We start from the raw sequence: 15,918 nt of genomic DNA on the forward strand, positions 1-15,918 counted from the left end.
GGCGAATGGTGCGAGGGAGGCCGGCCACCGCGATGAGTTCCTCTTTCTCTCTCCCCGATCTAGGTCAGATCCCGTTTAACCCCCCTCCTGCCATGATTGCTTGTGCCATGATTTGCTCTGTGTTAGGATGAGGAAGTAGACCTGCAGGAGGAAGAGAGGATCTCAGCACGCGCTCCTTATTTGACTATTGAAATACGAAGTAATAAGAGAGATTAAACTTGTTTAGAAGAGAGAGCAGCAGCGAAGAATAGAATAGAACAGCAAGTCATAGTTTTAAGAGTAAAAAGAATGAGAGAGTAACTAAGAAATTAGAATAGAGAGAAGATTTGCAGAGTTAAAAGAGTATGAATCCTACACTTTCTAGCTGAGGATAGATAGAGAGAAAGCAAGACACAATCAGTTCTAGACATGATAAACCATACGTTGTAGCCTTGTACAGACAAGCAGAAGTACAAGAACATGAGATGATGCAGAGAAGAGAGTGATATAGTGAGAATACATAAGTAAAGAGCTAAAATAAAACATACTTACAGCTTCAAAGAAATAGCATAATAAGTAGAACTTGAGATGTATGAAATAGAAATTGTCTGCATTGATCTGTTTTATATAGATGTCTAATTAGCTACGCAATCATACATGGTCTGGTTAGTAGTTTGTTTGTCTTGATCATCTTGATGTTGAGTTGTGTGCAGTTGTTTTTTAATAGACTATTATTTTGTTTTAGTGTTTTAGTTTACAAATCTCTCATGAGGATCTTGCTATCCAGCTATATTTTCCCTTTGGAATCTACATATCCAGAGAAGTTGGGATAGGCTATTTTTTTCAGCTCTAACCGGTTTCTTTCTTTTTTGTTTCGCAGTTTCTATGATTTCCAAGGGTGCTGCTCGGGTCAATGGATAATGAAGAACTATATGACCAACTTTCCCTAGCTCCAACATCTGCTACTAACAATCTACCTGAGCAGGTATTTCTCAAATCTATAACGATCCAGATCTGTAGTTGTTCTCCCTTCGTTGATAACAGTAAATGATTGATTTTGCTTTTAAATAGCCTACCATGGAGGTGACTCATTAACCCATGAACCGTTGTTGATTTTTTCCTTTAATGCAACGCTCGTCGTTTCAATTTGATTCTGCAGGCTGTAAAATAACTAATAAGGAGACCCCATGGTTGTTCGCTTATTTGGATTGCGACTTCTTTGAAAAGAAGAGGGTGAGTTTTTCCCTTGTTCGCTTAATGTCGTGTGCTTGTGTTGTCGCTTTGTGGGCTACGACTACTACTTATATATGCTGCTAGATGCCTAGATGTGTGTGCTGCTTGTTATATATGTGCTCAGTCTTCAGTGCTCTTTTGTTCTGGTTCTGCTGCTGCTTGTGCTGCCGTGATGTGCTACTGGCTGCTGCTGTTGCTTGTGCTGCTGCCATGTGCTACTACCTGCTGCTGGTTGCTTCCTTATTCGGTTATTTGTGAAACTGAGTACTCTTTGTGAGAGGAGCAAATGAGATGAGCTTCATTTTTAGTTTTTTATTTAAGAAGCAGTGAAAAGAGTTTGGATTTTAGTTGTGATCTATTTGCAAATAGCGGATTTCTGGGAAGACGCTCAGATCCTCGACTCATTTCACCATCCAAATGTAGTTCCATTTTATGGCGTTGTTTGTGGTGATCCTGATGGAAGCTTAGCAACTGTTGCTGAGTTTATGGTCAATGGATATCTCAAACAATTGTTGAGGAAAAATACAGGTATTGCTTGTGTAATCAAAGAATATTTTGCATGCATCAGATGATAATAGATCTAACATATAAAAGCCGCTAGAGTACCCGCCCATCCAGCGCCCTCGCGGCTTCAAAATGATCCTGCACGCTCGATTCGCCTCGCTGGCTGTTGGCATCGTACTTTTTATCGCCATGGTAAACATCAGGTGTTAGGCTATTTGGTTAATTAGGGTGACGGATTTCATGCTTATGTTAATTGTTTGTGGTTTATTTACGGGAGAAAATAGTGGTAGTTTATTTATTGGCATTGGTTAGGACTGCTGCTATTAGATCTACATGGTTGCGGTAAATGTTCAACTATTTGCCAAGTTGAGGGCTTAATGTTAGGCTATTAGGTTAATTAGGCTAACAGATTTTGGTACTTACGTGAAGTGGTTGGGGTTTAATAGGGTAAATATACCTTCCTCTTTTTAGTTCTAATTCATACTCGCTTGTTTATGGGTGGTTGTAGTACAGTTTTATTGATGGTAGTGATTGTGCAGGCACTTTGGTACCTGAGATCAAAGAGGAGGGTGAGAAGGGTGAGAAGAAATGAAAGAGGAAGAAGAGGAACAAGAAGAGCAAGGAGGACGTTGCCGGTGACAATGTGGGAGGTGCTTAGTTCCTCATTTTCAGCTTTTGCCGGCTCGACTGATGCGGGTAATGACGATGCAGTTGAGCGACTTACCCACAGACGAGAGCTCGAGGAAAGCTGCAAATTTGTGGAGGAGCGCCGGCATTGGTGAGCATCTACCAACTTTGTTCCTCCTTTCCTCACTTGCAATTTGATGGTCTCCTCTCCTCACTTGCAATTTTTCTTTCGCGTCCTCAGATGCTCTTTCAGGCTCTAGATTGATCGGGTGGTGTATGTGGTATGTTGTGCTCTCCGTGTTGACCGTTCACCACCCGTGGAGCAGCCGTCCGTCCGAGCCAGATCGGGGACCCACCAGAACCACCATCACGGCCAGTCGACGCCACCAGGTAGCCACCTCTTCGCATAGTTGTAGATTAATTTGTGAATTCTGTAGGGCTCAACAAAAGGGCATACTTCAACTGGAAAATAAAATCAAATGTAATGAGTAGGATGTGTTCCTGTACTCATAATGCATTAATGCTCCATAGTCTCGCCTGATGTGACCAATTGTTATAGAGAGATGTTTTATCTTTTTCCCGCACTGTTGAACCATTAATTTTACCTATTTGATGCCTTTTCTTTTAGGCATGGAAATGCTTCTTTTGGTCATGCTATACTATTATAATAATAGTGCTTATTTTTGCTACTACATCATGCTTGTTAGCTATGCTTGACACATGTTTTTCCTGCTAAACCCAGCAACCAGTTTTAGCCCATTTGGTCTTCCATTAGTTCAGTGCCTGATTCGTCGGGGTTGTTGTGTTTTCTATGTTTCTCATCGTGTGTCGGGCAGTGGCGAGTGCAGCTAATACTAATACGCCAATGTGAGCTTCTTACAGACCTTGTTTCCCTCTGCTCCTGCTACCTCTCCCTCCCCTTATATGCAAGATTGTACGATCTGCTTCGTTTCCTTGCTACATTTTTCCCACGGTACATAAACCTCTGACTAACTGAAGAGAAAATGTCGTTGCCCTGTAGTATTTTTAGATTAATTTTGTGTTGTTTTCTATATATTGCATTCTCACTACCATGCTTAATTATTTACAGGGCCATCAGAACATGTAACTCGAGTCTAGCGCCGCCTACCCAACAAGAATTGCATAGACTTTATTGTGGAAATCTGAATGTAGTTATTTATATGGGGGTTGCGACAGTAAGCGGGTCAGCACCGCTGAGGTGCACAACCATTCCGAGAAGTTGATGACCCATCTTGCCATTCTCTTATTGCCTGCTTGAGGTGCTAATTATTAATTGCTTGTCGGGGTTGATCGTTGCCTGGGTCGATCGGCTGGAAGACTGAAGGTGTTGCAGAGCCTGCTACCCAATTCCAACAAGGTCACTCCATTTTTCCTTCTTTCTTTGTCCCTGAATTTGGTGCTGCTGCATTTATGTTTGTGATGAAATTAATGGGTTCATGTTTGCGTTGGTCTGCGGGGTTAGGCATCAATTCTTGATGGGCCATTGAGTATCAAAAGCAACTCCATCTCCAAGTATAGGTCATTAAGCATGCCTGGATGCATTTGGATGATGATCTCAGTTTGAGGGAGTTATTGGTCTCATCGATGACATACGCAAGTAAGATCTCTATGATCAGGGTCCAGTGCTTAGTTAATTTCTCGAGTGCTTGAATTGGTTGAATACATATGAACCATATCATAGGAAGAGATGTTGTGCTAGCTTTAGACAATGCACATTGTTCAGTTCATATATGGTTCCAACGATTAAATTCCATATCACAGGTTTGCCCAAGGCAAAAAATATTAGTAATGCCACATGTATACAGTTAATGTTTATTCACATGTTTCCTCTTCCATTTTCTTGCCAGCAAGCAACACTGACCTCACACGTGTACTACTCGTTGCATTTGCTATATTGATTTACAAATAGGCTATCATGTATGTGAAGCTTTCTTCTGCTACAAAGGGCTCCTAGGCTTAATATCTTTATAGGATTATTGAGTTATTGAATCTAAAGGCATATAATCAGTTCTCAACTGATGTATATATATATATATATACATTTTTTTCATCCTCAAAATAATGTCACTTACATGCCTTGTCCTACATTTGTGATGTTGCTGAGGAGGTTCAGTTCTTGCAGGCGGGGTAAAACTTGAGTCACCTATGAAATGATTTTTACCATTTGTCAGAGCAGAGGTTTTTCTGGGGTTGAGCCTGTTTGGCTGTTTATGAGCAGGCAACACTATGGTCGATCAAGCCCTTGCAAGATAGTAATGCATTTTTGCATTCTGGGGTTACAATGGCGAGTACTAAACAAGATGACCATGGTATGAACTTTGTATTCTGGGATTGTGCTAAATTTCATGCTTCTGACTCCAGCAATGCATTTTTTTCATGTACCTTCCATTTAGCTAGAAACTTGGGATAACTGAGGGAACTTCCTCACTTTTTCCGCTCTTCTCAGATTTTAGATTGGGCGTATAAACATGCGTGTCACAGATTGAATTTGAATTCGAGTATAAAATTAAAATGGGGAATAAACCATTGTGCCATGTTCAAAATTAGAACTATAAGGAAGAAAGAAATTATCAATTAGGATGTTGTGTTGTTTCTGTGTAAATATATGCCATGCTAACTTGATGTTTAATATAGGTGTGTAGGATAATGTCACATTTCCGTTGCAACCAATAACTTTCTCAGATTTAATCAGTTCTGTGAAGCAGTTAAACTACCAAAGCAACCACTAGCATCATTTTTTATCAAAATTTGTTTTAGTTTACTCCACTTCCTATTCGTTCCTTTTGTATGCTGAACTGAAAGTAGAACTGGTTAAGCATTTAAAAGAACCTTGTTGCGGTTTTTAATACATGTTGCAGTTTTTAAGCGGCACTACAAAGATACCCCTTATAAAGCAACACGTATTCAACAATGTTTTGTTGCAAAATTTTGCTTCATTGCTATGCAACACTGCCTTCTAATCTGAAAAATCTGACAGATATCACAACACGCATATGCTTATAAAGCACATGTTTCATAATAACTAGATGAACTATATACATGCTCTCCTTTTTATTGATTAGTTGGTTTAGCCCCTAAACTATCTTATATTATCTAAAAGAAGGCATGCATAATTAGTTTTCCTGCAATTTTTGTTAGTTCTCTGTATTGTTTTTGTTGATTTTTTATCTATTCTTCTATATCCACTCATGCAGTAGCAGTACGTATGTACAATATTTTTGAATGCAGCTCCAGGAATAGGAACGTTTCCCGCAAAAAAAAGGAATAGGACTGTACTCCTCCCAAAAGACAAAAGCAAGAGTAAGTATTGCTTCTCACATCCTATAGAAAATAATCTCACAAATCAATTTTTCCCTTGAAATATTTACGGTTGCAAATATTCATCTTATGCAGCAATGCAGACAATAAAAATCCAGCACCAACAATGAATAGCCGGAGTAAACAAAACAAGCAGACCAAATCATGACGGCCCTTGAGGAAGGGTTGCAGTGTCGAGGAGCAGCAGGCATGTAAATCTGACTGCAATTCGTGTATGTCTCTTCCTATTTATCTGTTGTTCAACTGTGTTATTTGTGTACTACGACAAATTTGAGTAATTGTCGGTCATGTAGCTAATGTAGGCGCAGCTTCATGAACGTCTGCCAAGGTTCTTAGTGAGGGCTTCCTCTAAGATGCTTTCAGATTTTTGATTATCTAGCATATATATGCAGTGAAGATGTCTCTCCTTTTTGGTACCGCTCTAAATAGGACACATGGTGTTCATGTTTTGTTAGATAATTTTATTCTTGTGTAGTTTGATTTAAAAGATGATAGGTCAGAATGACAGAATGTGATTAGTTTTGCTTTTCCTGCTGCTACACATGATTTTACTTTTACTTTTGTTTTTGATTGTTTCTTTTTCAGTTTCTTAAGGCTAGAACACTACAGTGATTGATTATGCACCTGAAGGATTGATGAAGCTGCTTGGACTGAATTTCTCTTTAAAATACATGGTGATTGTTTGGGATGATTGGGCAAAAATAGTTGGGAATTGGTTTTTTATTACATGCAAAACTTCAAGCCTTGGGGTCTTGTTGACATTTGTTGTTTCAAGTTTAGACCTTTTTCACCGCTGACTATACTCTCAAGTTCAGGTCACGGTGGATGGTTTGAGAGGAGGAAGGCAGAGCAGAGACAAACGACGCATTCCATCATGCATGTGTGTGAATTTGTATCGTCCTACTATTGTGTTGCTTTGTTTTACAGTAATAAATAAAGAGATGAATCAGATTTTCTTTGGTTCGTTAGCAAAATTTTACACATCAAGTATTTTATACATAGCTAGAAAAGTGTACCATCTGATTATTGTTTTATACACAGTTGCTTGATTCTTTTTGTTCCTCTATAGGCCTTTGATCCTGTCTGCAGTGTGTGGCTAGGTTGTTCGTCCACCTAGGTCGTAGGTTCTTTTCTTCCTGCCGACGGCAGGTACAAGACTCAATCAATGGTTAATGGACAAGCACTATATACACCATCCATCTATGCTAATATAGCCTGTTTTTTAAAACCAATGTATGATATTACCAAGTGATCTGAATATTTTCTTTTAAGCATGAACTTTCATGTAATGGAATATAAGTATCTTTAAGTTGATTCTAAATCAATCTCATACACATGCTTTGTATGCTTGGCTCGCTTTCGCTTTTTGCGCCATGGTCAAACATGCAGCGATGACTTTGTCTAATATTTATCACTTCAAAATGTGTCTGAAAAATATTAATGTACACTCTCTCAATACATGGCTTGCTTTTGGCCTTTGCGCCATTGGCGCAACTGGTCATCTAGTACAAAGAAGAGATGAAATGGCTCACTCATAGAGCACGAAGACAGGATTATTCTGGCATGGCGGATTGGGTTGCAATGTTCAGATAACTTGCTGATCCAGATGGGTGTTTTTGCTGCTTGTTTTCCTTGTATGTATGTATGTATGTATGTTTATTCTTTTTTACCTTTCCTAGGTTTTCTTTTTCGTTCTGATGTATAGTTTTTTTTCTCTTACATGGACCTTTTGTATTCTTTTATTTGAAAATTAATAAAAACTAGGAAATATGCCCGTGCGTTGCAACGGGAGAAAAAACTTATGACATGCCCATCCACTACCTATCTTACATCGACCATAACTTACATGAAAACAAACGTTGCCCACTATGAACACCACAACATCCCTGTGGCCCATGCAAGTCCTTTGACACAACGTTGAGCATGTGATGCAACCTCCACTCTACACCCACAACCCACAGCGTCATCCAATAGCAATGCACAATGCTGCTTTACAGGGATTCAAGACGCTAATAAGCTTTAATGAAACCAGGATATTAGTAGCTCTCAGTTTCTCTCTTTAGCAAAGCCTATAAAGCAGATTTAATAATTGATTTCCGATTCACCTTGCTTTCTACTGGGTAACTGGAATTTGTTACTCCAATAGGTACCAAACCACCAACTCCATCTAAAATTTTCATAGCCACACTTAAGTTATATTGGTTCCAAGTTCTATTCGGCTACCCCAAGTAATCATCAACCAAACATGCATATTATATTTTGTAAATTGGCATTTCTATTCCTGTGTAGCACAAATTTCACATACCATGTTTACGTACGGATCCTTGTAGCCACCAGTTGCCTACATGACATAAGCCACTCTACTGCTTCAGCAACCTGCAAATTCCCAACAGAGATATGGACACAGATGAGGCAGTCAGGCAATAAATTTTAGAACGTCTTAATCCAATAGTTTGATTGGATTTGGAGAAAGTTCTACTCACCAGTGCAGAGCCATGCTTGTTACAACGTTGTTATTGATGGTGGCACAAATGGATGGCTGTCTCTGTTGCTAGCGTCGCCTTTTGCAGCGATAGCCACTCCATGATCGAGTAGGCCTTCCTTGGCAAACTCTCACAACCACCGCTCATCCACGGAGGTTGTCGACATCTTCTCGACGTTGCCTTCTATTAACACAGCTCCCGTGATGGTGCTCCCCTCACTGGCCACTCTGCTACCCCTCTCGCACTCCCTGACAACAACTTCTATAGTATGAATATTGGAATGATATACCTGTAACCGACAAACTGAAACACCAATGACAAAATAATGCTTGATATTCTTATTACAACAGAAAAGTTCAATATTGTCAGCTATATGATTCTATAGTACGTACAAGGACATTTGTGTGTGAGCTTAATTATATATGAGAGGACCTTCAGAGCAGTTAAAAAAACTACATGGTCGGAAAAGAAAAAAATACAACTGAATTTCATCAGCTTGATTCATGTTGTTTTGAACTCTACCAAGAGAATAAGATGTCAGTATCCACTGTCAGTAGTTGCAGTGTGGCAACTAATTAGTGGTAAGGCAATTAGTCGGATATTCATATATGTAAGCTGAGCTCCTCCTACAGCTTTATAAATGATTTATGTAGAGAAGAAAGGCATGGTACTAAGGCAGTAATAAGTAATATTGAAATCTTCTCTGCATATCATCTATAGTATTTGCAGGTTGCAGGATGGTTACATCAGATTCCCGTGAAAGGTCAAGGAGACGTAGACAATACTAACAGAAATAGCTTCAGTTCAGTTCCACTTTTTTTTCTTATCACTTCTAATTTCTAAAGGATCGTGGATACCTCTAGTAAACAACTACTGGGAACCGCAAATGATATCTTGGGTTTTAACCAGCTGATTCAAAAACCAAGGGAGACAGATTAGAGATGCTTCAGTTATGTTCCACTGTATGTTTCCTGCATACAGTTCGTATGCAGCTCTACTACCCTGTATTTTTGAGAAACACCTTGTACTACACCCCTTCTTCATGAATGAAAAGCCAATCTGGCAGTTTCATCAAAAAAAGAACTCTTGGTTTCTAAGGAAACAATCTAAATCCAGTATGTAATTTGAAGTTCGAATTTCGTTTTTACTCAACAATAGTATCCACTAAATGTACACAGTATAATTATGTTTGAAGTAATACAGGCAAGCTATGTAACTGAATAAAAGATAAATAAGGTGTGCCATAATGAGAACAAATAGTCATACAACAAATAATAATATCAAACCTAACCCTCTAACTCTTGTCAGCAGCTTGTATCAAGTTGTGGAAGGCCCGTGTCTGAATTATTGGAAGATAAAACACATCAAGTCTTATTACATAAGAACATGGAATCATAAAGAGCATTTACTCGGGCATGTTCGCGTGGATCTGGAGCATTGCCCGTAAGCTAATGGTGGACAGAATTTTAGTAGTGAAAGAAACAAACCAGTGTCATCCATATCCTCAAATTCCATATGAATCAAAAAGTGATAACTATCCTCGAGAACAAGCCATATACTCGTATTTAGTATCAATCAGTGAGCAGCATCATAGAAGTGTTATTTGTTTGGTTTCTGGCAGAGAGCAGCAATATATATAATGGGGTCAACGCCTTCTTCGGAACTCCCAGATATGAATGCTCATGTTCCTGCCTGCAAGGCTGCAAGTAACAAAAGACTAAGCACTTAGCTTAGAATTCAATGTAAAAAATGTAAATAAAGAACATGTAAAGGGGATAAGTACACCATTGATTATTTCTCACTGGAGCGCTACACCGGATCCATGGCATAGGAGGAAACTCTTTCAGATGTATACTGCTACAGCACACAGTACTGTTGAAATGCTAGCGGAAGACAAAATTCATGGTAGAACGATTATCATTAAAATCATGAGGCCAAATGGCCAACAATTTAGTGGGGCCCTGTGATTTTGGGCCAACAGTGTTCATATATTTTCCAGTGCATATATCCCAAAGAACTTGCATCACTTTCTTGCTTTTATTGTAACACCAGTTGATTAATTGACCACAAAACTGATAAAATATTCCTAAGCAAAATTTCTTCTAGTTAGAACTGAAGCCTTTTGATGTTAGCAACTCATCTGGAGTGTCTTGCCCAACATCAAGAAATTAGGATGAGAATGAGGAATGAAGGATTCAACCTGGGCAGATAAAAGTTAATGCATTCCAAAATTGTTGTGGTGGACAGAGCAGCAGACGCAGCTTGATCTCATCCTTATTGAAGTCGTTGATGAAGAGGTCCAGATTTTAACACATAGATGAGCAAACAATTCCCCTATGCATCGCTGGCTGAGAACAATGATAACAACTTTTGAGATTGATCTTAGGCTTCCTCCTCTGTGTCCACGAGCTGCAAGTCAGCCTCTGCCTCTGAATCGGTGTGCTAACGACGGGGGACAGGAGCCTGAGAGTGTGGCATGCTGCTGTAAATTGAGAAGGGGAGAAGAGGCCTACTGCCATGTTACTGACGGTGACGGGCTAGGCTGCTGTCTGCGCTCCCCCTCGCCGACGAGCATGGACCTGCAAGGTCCCCAGCATCATACATGGCTGGAGATCCGGAGAGGCAGGGCTCGGCAAGCAGGGGCGGGGCATAGAGCGCGGCGGCCGCGGCCAGAGCATCCGCGTCCGTGTCGCCGTAACCATCGGCCGGATCCAACGCGCGCGATTCTGACACCGCCCTGCCTCCTGCGCGTCCTCCTCCTCCTCCCGGCCGTTTACCGTGGCGGCGCGGAGCGTGTTGAGCAGCCCGTCGCGGTTGGCGGCGCGTGCTCGAGCCCGCCGGTGCAGGCCCGGAGCGCGGCGGCCTGGGCCTCGGCGTCGGCGAACCGGGCGAGGACTTGGACGGCGCGGGGAGGAGGGCGCGGCGGAGAGGAGGCAGGCCGGGGTGCGGGGAGGACGGCAGCACGGAGCGGGGAGGAGGGCGCGGCGGAGAGGAGGCAGGCCGGGGTGCGGGGAGGACAGCAGCACGGCGCGGCGGAGGATGCGGGCCGGCGGCGGCGAGGCAGCGGATTCAGATGGGGTGGGAGACGCAGTCGCTCGATTCGGGGGTGGGTTTTTCTTTTTCTTTTTCTTTTTCAAGCGCGTCCGTGGGGCAGACACACGAAACGTTTTCCCCACTTATTTACTCGACTGCGGGTTTATTTTCATAAAAGTCAAGGGGTTTTCTGTAAAAATGCCGATGACAGACGACCAGAAGCATTAGCTGGTTTATTAGTAAAAATAAGGTAAAGATAAAGATAAAGAGGTAAAGATACGCAGCAGAGTACCGCTGTTTCCCTAAAAAAAAGCAAAGCGAATAGCATGTTGATAAAGATGCAGAGATCACATGCTCGTTTCTGAACCGCACAGTTCCCTTACTTTCTTGGCGGTTACATAACCACTAAAGTTACGCCTTTGAACCCAAAGAGACAAGGATAAATCAACGATTCTGAAGATGACCTAGCTAGGTCTCTAGACGCGCCTGCCGGCTCTTGCTTTTATCGTAAACTTAATCTGTACAAGATGAAGACTACCCTAGCTAGCTTCGTACTACTCGTAGAGGAAGGCCAAGGGCAACTCCAACGCGCCTTTGAACCGATAGAGACAAGGATAAATCAACGTTCAAGAGGATTGACAACCCTCTTACAGCTAAACGGATGAAACTTATACAAATTAAGCTTAATTAAATTTGAACTAATCCTAACTAATCGGACGGTGACCTCATAGCGGTGGCCTCGGGCCTCCGAGGCCACTGGCATCTCCGTCGCAGTCAGCGCCGTCCTCCGAGCCTCGTTGTCAGATCTGGAGGTTGTGATGGCTTATATGAGTGGCGTCGGCGAGGTTTCTCCTCCTCAAACAGGATCCACGGTGCAGTGTGTTTTGGATTTCTAATATGAAAACTCATCGAGCGAAAGCGAGGAACTCATCGAGGGAAAGTGTTCGGGCCATTTGGTATAGACATTTATGGTTGATTTGATGATCCACGTTGAAGTTGACCAAATAAGGGTAGAGTCGTTTTAAGTGGAGCCCCTAAGCCATATAAAAACAGCCATCCTGGAGAGCACATGGCTAGACTTTCTTTGAAAGGCACCGTAGTATATATACAAATTAAAATATTCAGTTCCAGCCATCCTGCTGCCCACGATGTGCTCCTTGGTTGCTGCAATGTTAACAAAACCAACTTGGCAGAGTTAATACCATGATCACAGAATATGGCCACTACAGTATCCCCAAAAAATGAGCATTGCTAGAAAGTAATGAGTTTGAACTTTCAAATTAAGCTAAAAGGTACTCAAAGTGGAAAGCGTGTCAATTAAAATGAACTACTCTGAGTTAGTGAAGTGCTTTGCTTTTCATTTATCTAGTCTATCCATGCGGCCAAAACCTAACAGGAATTGGATCTCCCTCTGACGATTCCCAACATCAGAATCGCACAGAAACACTAAAGGGCAAAGCAATCTTCCTGAGAAGGCATCACAGTTGCCCTATACAGATTACTCAAAGCAGAGATTGGTTTTAACAATTTCTAAGTACAAAGCGAAACGAAATCGCACTAGGTACTTGTTCCATGCAGAAGCAGCGACTGCATGGCCGATGACGAATCCTTGAGAGCTCATCGGCTCATATAAAACCAGTGAAATTGGTAACACAACAGAAAAATAAGTAATTCTTAGTTTTGCTTTAAAATGTTTACATATCTAAGCCATCGGTGCCTAACATTATCAAACTACAATAATCATGTCACCATATACATCTATTGTCGCTATCTTTATTAATTAAAAAAATTAGTAGGCTTCCTTTTCATGTCAGGAAGATCTCTTCGTCAATTGGGTCCCCCTCTTCCACCATGTCCCTCCACCGATTGTTTTCTCATCCAGCCGGTTTTATTCCCACAGTACACCACTCAATCACATTAACTTATTTACCTTTTGCAATACTACATCAACTTCATCTTAATTAATCTATTTTTTGCAATAACATGGAATTACACACCTCAATTACACGTCATATTTGACCACACACACCTCACCCACCGCCCCTTAAAAAATATATTTGATCACACCTTCCTGTACGTTGCTCGATCATATTAATTTACTTAACATGTATGACCCGGACTACTAAATTATAATGACACCAAAATCCTCACAACCCATGTGCTTTGTCCTCTAGGTCCGCCTATAGCTTAAAAATCCAAACTGGCGATCAGACGGATGAGCAAGCCGGTTCATCGGTCCATCTGCTTGTTTTTTTACCAAAATAATAAATATTAAGTACTAATATATGTCAATATATCACTAAAAGTTGGTCAAATAGAAAGGCTTCCTTCTATTGTACTACAAAGGAGCTCATACATAGTGGTTATTGGGCTAAGGTTAGCTACGACGACCTGGGTTTGAGACCCGCTTCTTCTAAATTAGGATAACCATTTCTCTGGTTGAACCGCCCGTTTTTGAAAACCGGGTTTTCAGAAAAACTATCTGGTTTCACTCGGTTTCACCTTTCTAATCGCGGAACGATCTGTGTAGCTTAAAAAACCAAATGGTGGGCCGATTCTGGTTTTATCTGGTTCGACCGCCTGTTCGGTCTGGTTTTTTAAAACCACGGTTCCGCCTGGCCCTTCTCTGATGTCCGGATTTGATGCCTATTTGAGGGACATGGTTGGACGACCGGCTCCCATATCCTGTCCTTGGGATGCGGTCCGCAGATGGATAGTGTGTCCATTTTAGACACCGCATTTGTCGATAGACGGGGGACCAGTCCGCAGACATGGATGCGGGAGGTGGCCAACCAAAGTTGTCTGCATATGTCCGGTTACATTTTGGAAGAATTTTAATGAAAATGAACAAATTTTACGCATACTTGGACGCACCGGACAATATTCATTCATACCTGGATAATTTTGATGTAAACCGGATCCTTTCATCTAAACCGGAGCAAATTCATTATATTAGACATATTTCAACTAGACCAGACTCTAAACCTACCCTGAAATGACCGCCAGCGCCCGTTGCCCATCCGCAACCGTCCACGAGCCCCGAAAAACGAAGCTCTGCCTCCTCCGCAGCCATGAGCATCGGGAATTGAAGCTATCTGTCTCCACGTTGCTGCCAAGCGGCTAATCGGCCGACGATGTTGAGGCCACAAAGCTTGGCTTCAATGGAAGGGGAGGAGCATTGGCCTTCATGGGATACTAGCGTCGGTGACCTCCCATGCGCTACTCTTCATTGCTATCGGCGGCGCTTGTGGACATGCCGGCTTCGTGATCGTGGCGGCAGGGCGCAGCCGAGCTGGCCACCTTATCTCCGTCCTCGCTCTTGCCGAACACCTCATCTACCGCCTCGTCCATCTCCTTATAGGCGGCCTTTAAATCTGCCTGATGTGGCCATCCAGGTACACAACACCGATGGAAACCACGACACTATACTCTCCCGGCCCATCTTTATCGCAACACAGCACCGCCGGCACGTCACTTGATTCAGTGCTTTCAGTTAGCACCAGGGGCGGAGCCAACATAGAAGCGTTGGGTTCAAGTGAACCCAACAACTTTTGCCTCGTACGTGTATGTATGTACGTGGTTGCCTGATCTAAACCCAGTAAAAAATCATGCCTGACCCCATCAAATAAAGCGAGGGCCAAAAGCCCACAAGGAGTCCATGGCCTAAATCGTGATTAGCAGGCCCCTTGTGATTAGTCATGTAAGCACGAAGCCATATGCAAGCCTCGTCGTCCGCTCGTTTTCCAAATCGCATGTCTCCTCTGTCTGCTCGTGTTGTTCGGCGCCTCGGCCGCCGCACGCCGGCGACAAGCAGGCTGCCAGCTGCAACACTTGTAGCCCAAAATTTGAGGTAACTGGATTATGTTATCACATCTCGTCATCTACTTTCAGATACTATGTTCTATCTAGCTAATAGCCTATTAGTACGAATGTACAATAGTGATTTTTTGCCCTATTTTTTTTCCTGTGGACTTTGATTGATCTAGGCTATGGAGCGATATTATTTGAAGAAAACTCAGTCACCAGATCCGGTTAAAGATACACGCACATATAAGGTCACCCATTAGAGTAAGCAAATAAAGTGCATCACATGTGAGTGCAACTAGTCTCCCGAAACCTACTGTTCACACAGAACTTAACTTAGATGAGTTGCCTTCTGATCAGGCTGATCGAAAAAGGATTTCAGAGTACACAAGCAATCTAAAGAAGCAAGATGAGATTAGGCTCCAATATTTAACGAGGGGACGTTACATGCCACCACTTAATTTTTATTACCCGTAGAGGGAGATTGGAGATACTCAACAGAGATTTAAACTAGATTTGGTTTGATGAATATGGTCGTTTGCTTGAGTATAGTGACAGGGAGCATAAGGCCTTTTGTTTGTGCTCTTACCTTTTCAGAGATTACAATGAGGGGCAATCTAGAAGTGATGCATTTGCAATTAATGACAACTGCTGGAACAAGAAAAGCAGAGTAGATACTCGTATGAGTAAAAGTAGTGTCAATAGCTTTCATAATGTAGCAATAAAAAGATGTGATGCCTTTATGAATCAAGATCAATCAATTCAGGTTGCTATGGATAAGATAACTGATCTTACAAGAAAGCAAAATCAAGTACAACTTAATGCTTTGTTTGATTCGGTTTAAAATGGAGAGATGCTTTTCAGCTATGAATGTTACCAACAAAAAGTTACGCTATAAAATGGGTGATCGGTTCAT

General features: G+C 41.8%; 4 long non-coding RNA genes across 7 annotated transcripts; 3 read left to right on the plus strand and 1 right to left on the minus strand.

The window, feature by feature from the left end:
• On the minus strand, positions 1-11,307 carry LOC123135975 (uncharacterized). 3 transcript variants are annotated; one of them, XR_006466416.1, is made up of 4 exons: positions 8,166-11,307; positions 7,988-8,058; positions 2,441-2,743; positions 1-141 (listed from the first exon to the last, which is right to left on the minus strand). It is a non-coding gene; the product is annotated as an uncharacterized lncRNA (long non-coding RNA). The 3 variants fall into 3 exon arrangements; XR_006466415.1 differs by having other exon boundaries at positions 2,441-2,774; XR_006466414.1 differs by lacking the exon at positions 2,441-2,743 and having other exon boundaries at positions 8,166-11,306.
• LOC123135978 (uncharacterized) lies at positions 931-2,393 on the plus strand. Its single transcript, XR_006466420.1, has 3 exons — positions 931-964; positions 1,139-1,212; positions 2,256-2,393. It is a non-coding gene; the product is annotated as an uncharacterized lncRNA (long non-coding RNA).
• On the plus strand, positions 2,415-3,494 carry LOC123135977 (uncharacterized). The gene is made up of 3 exons (XR_006466419.1): positions 2,415-2,494; positions 2,585-2,733; positions 3,434-3,494. It is a non-coding gene; the product is annotated as an uncharacterized lncRNA (long non-coding RNA).
• On the plus strand, positions 3,861-6,637 carry LOC123135976 (uncharacterized). 2 transcript variants are annotated; one of them, XR_006466417.1, is made up of 5 exons: positions 3,861-3,961; positions 4,487-4,673; positions 5,593-5,664; positions 5,758-5,894; positions 6,498-6,637. It is a non-coding gene; the product is annotated as an uncharacterized lncRNA (long non-coding RNA). The 2 variants fall into 2 exon arrangements; XR_006466418.1 differs by lacking the exon at positions 6,498-6,637 and adding an exon at positions 6,268-6,409.
• Positions 11,308-15,918: the final 4,611 nt, after the last annotated feature.

This window comes from Triticum aestivum, chromosome 6B, assembly GCF_018294505.1.
Source record: "Triticum aestivum cultivar Chinese Spring chromosome 6B, IWGSC CS RefSeq v2.1, whole genome shotgun sequence".
Classification (NCBI taxonomy): Eukaryota; Viridiplantae; Streptophyta; class Magnoliopsida; order Poales; family Poaceae; genus Triticum; species Triticum aestivum.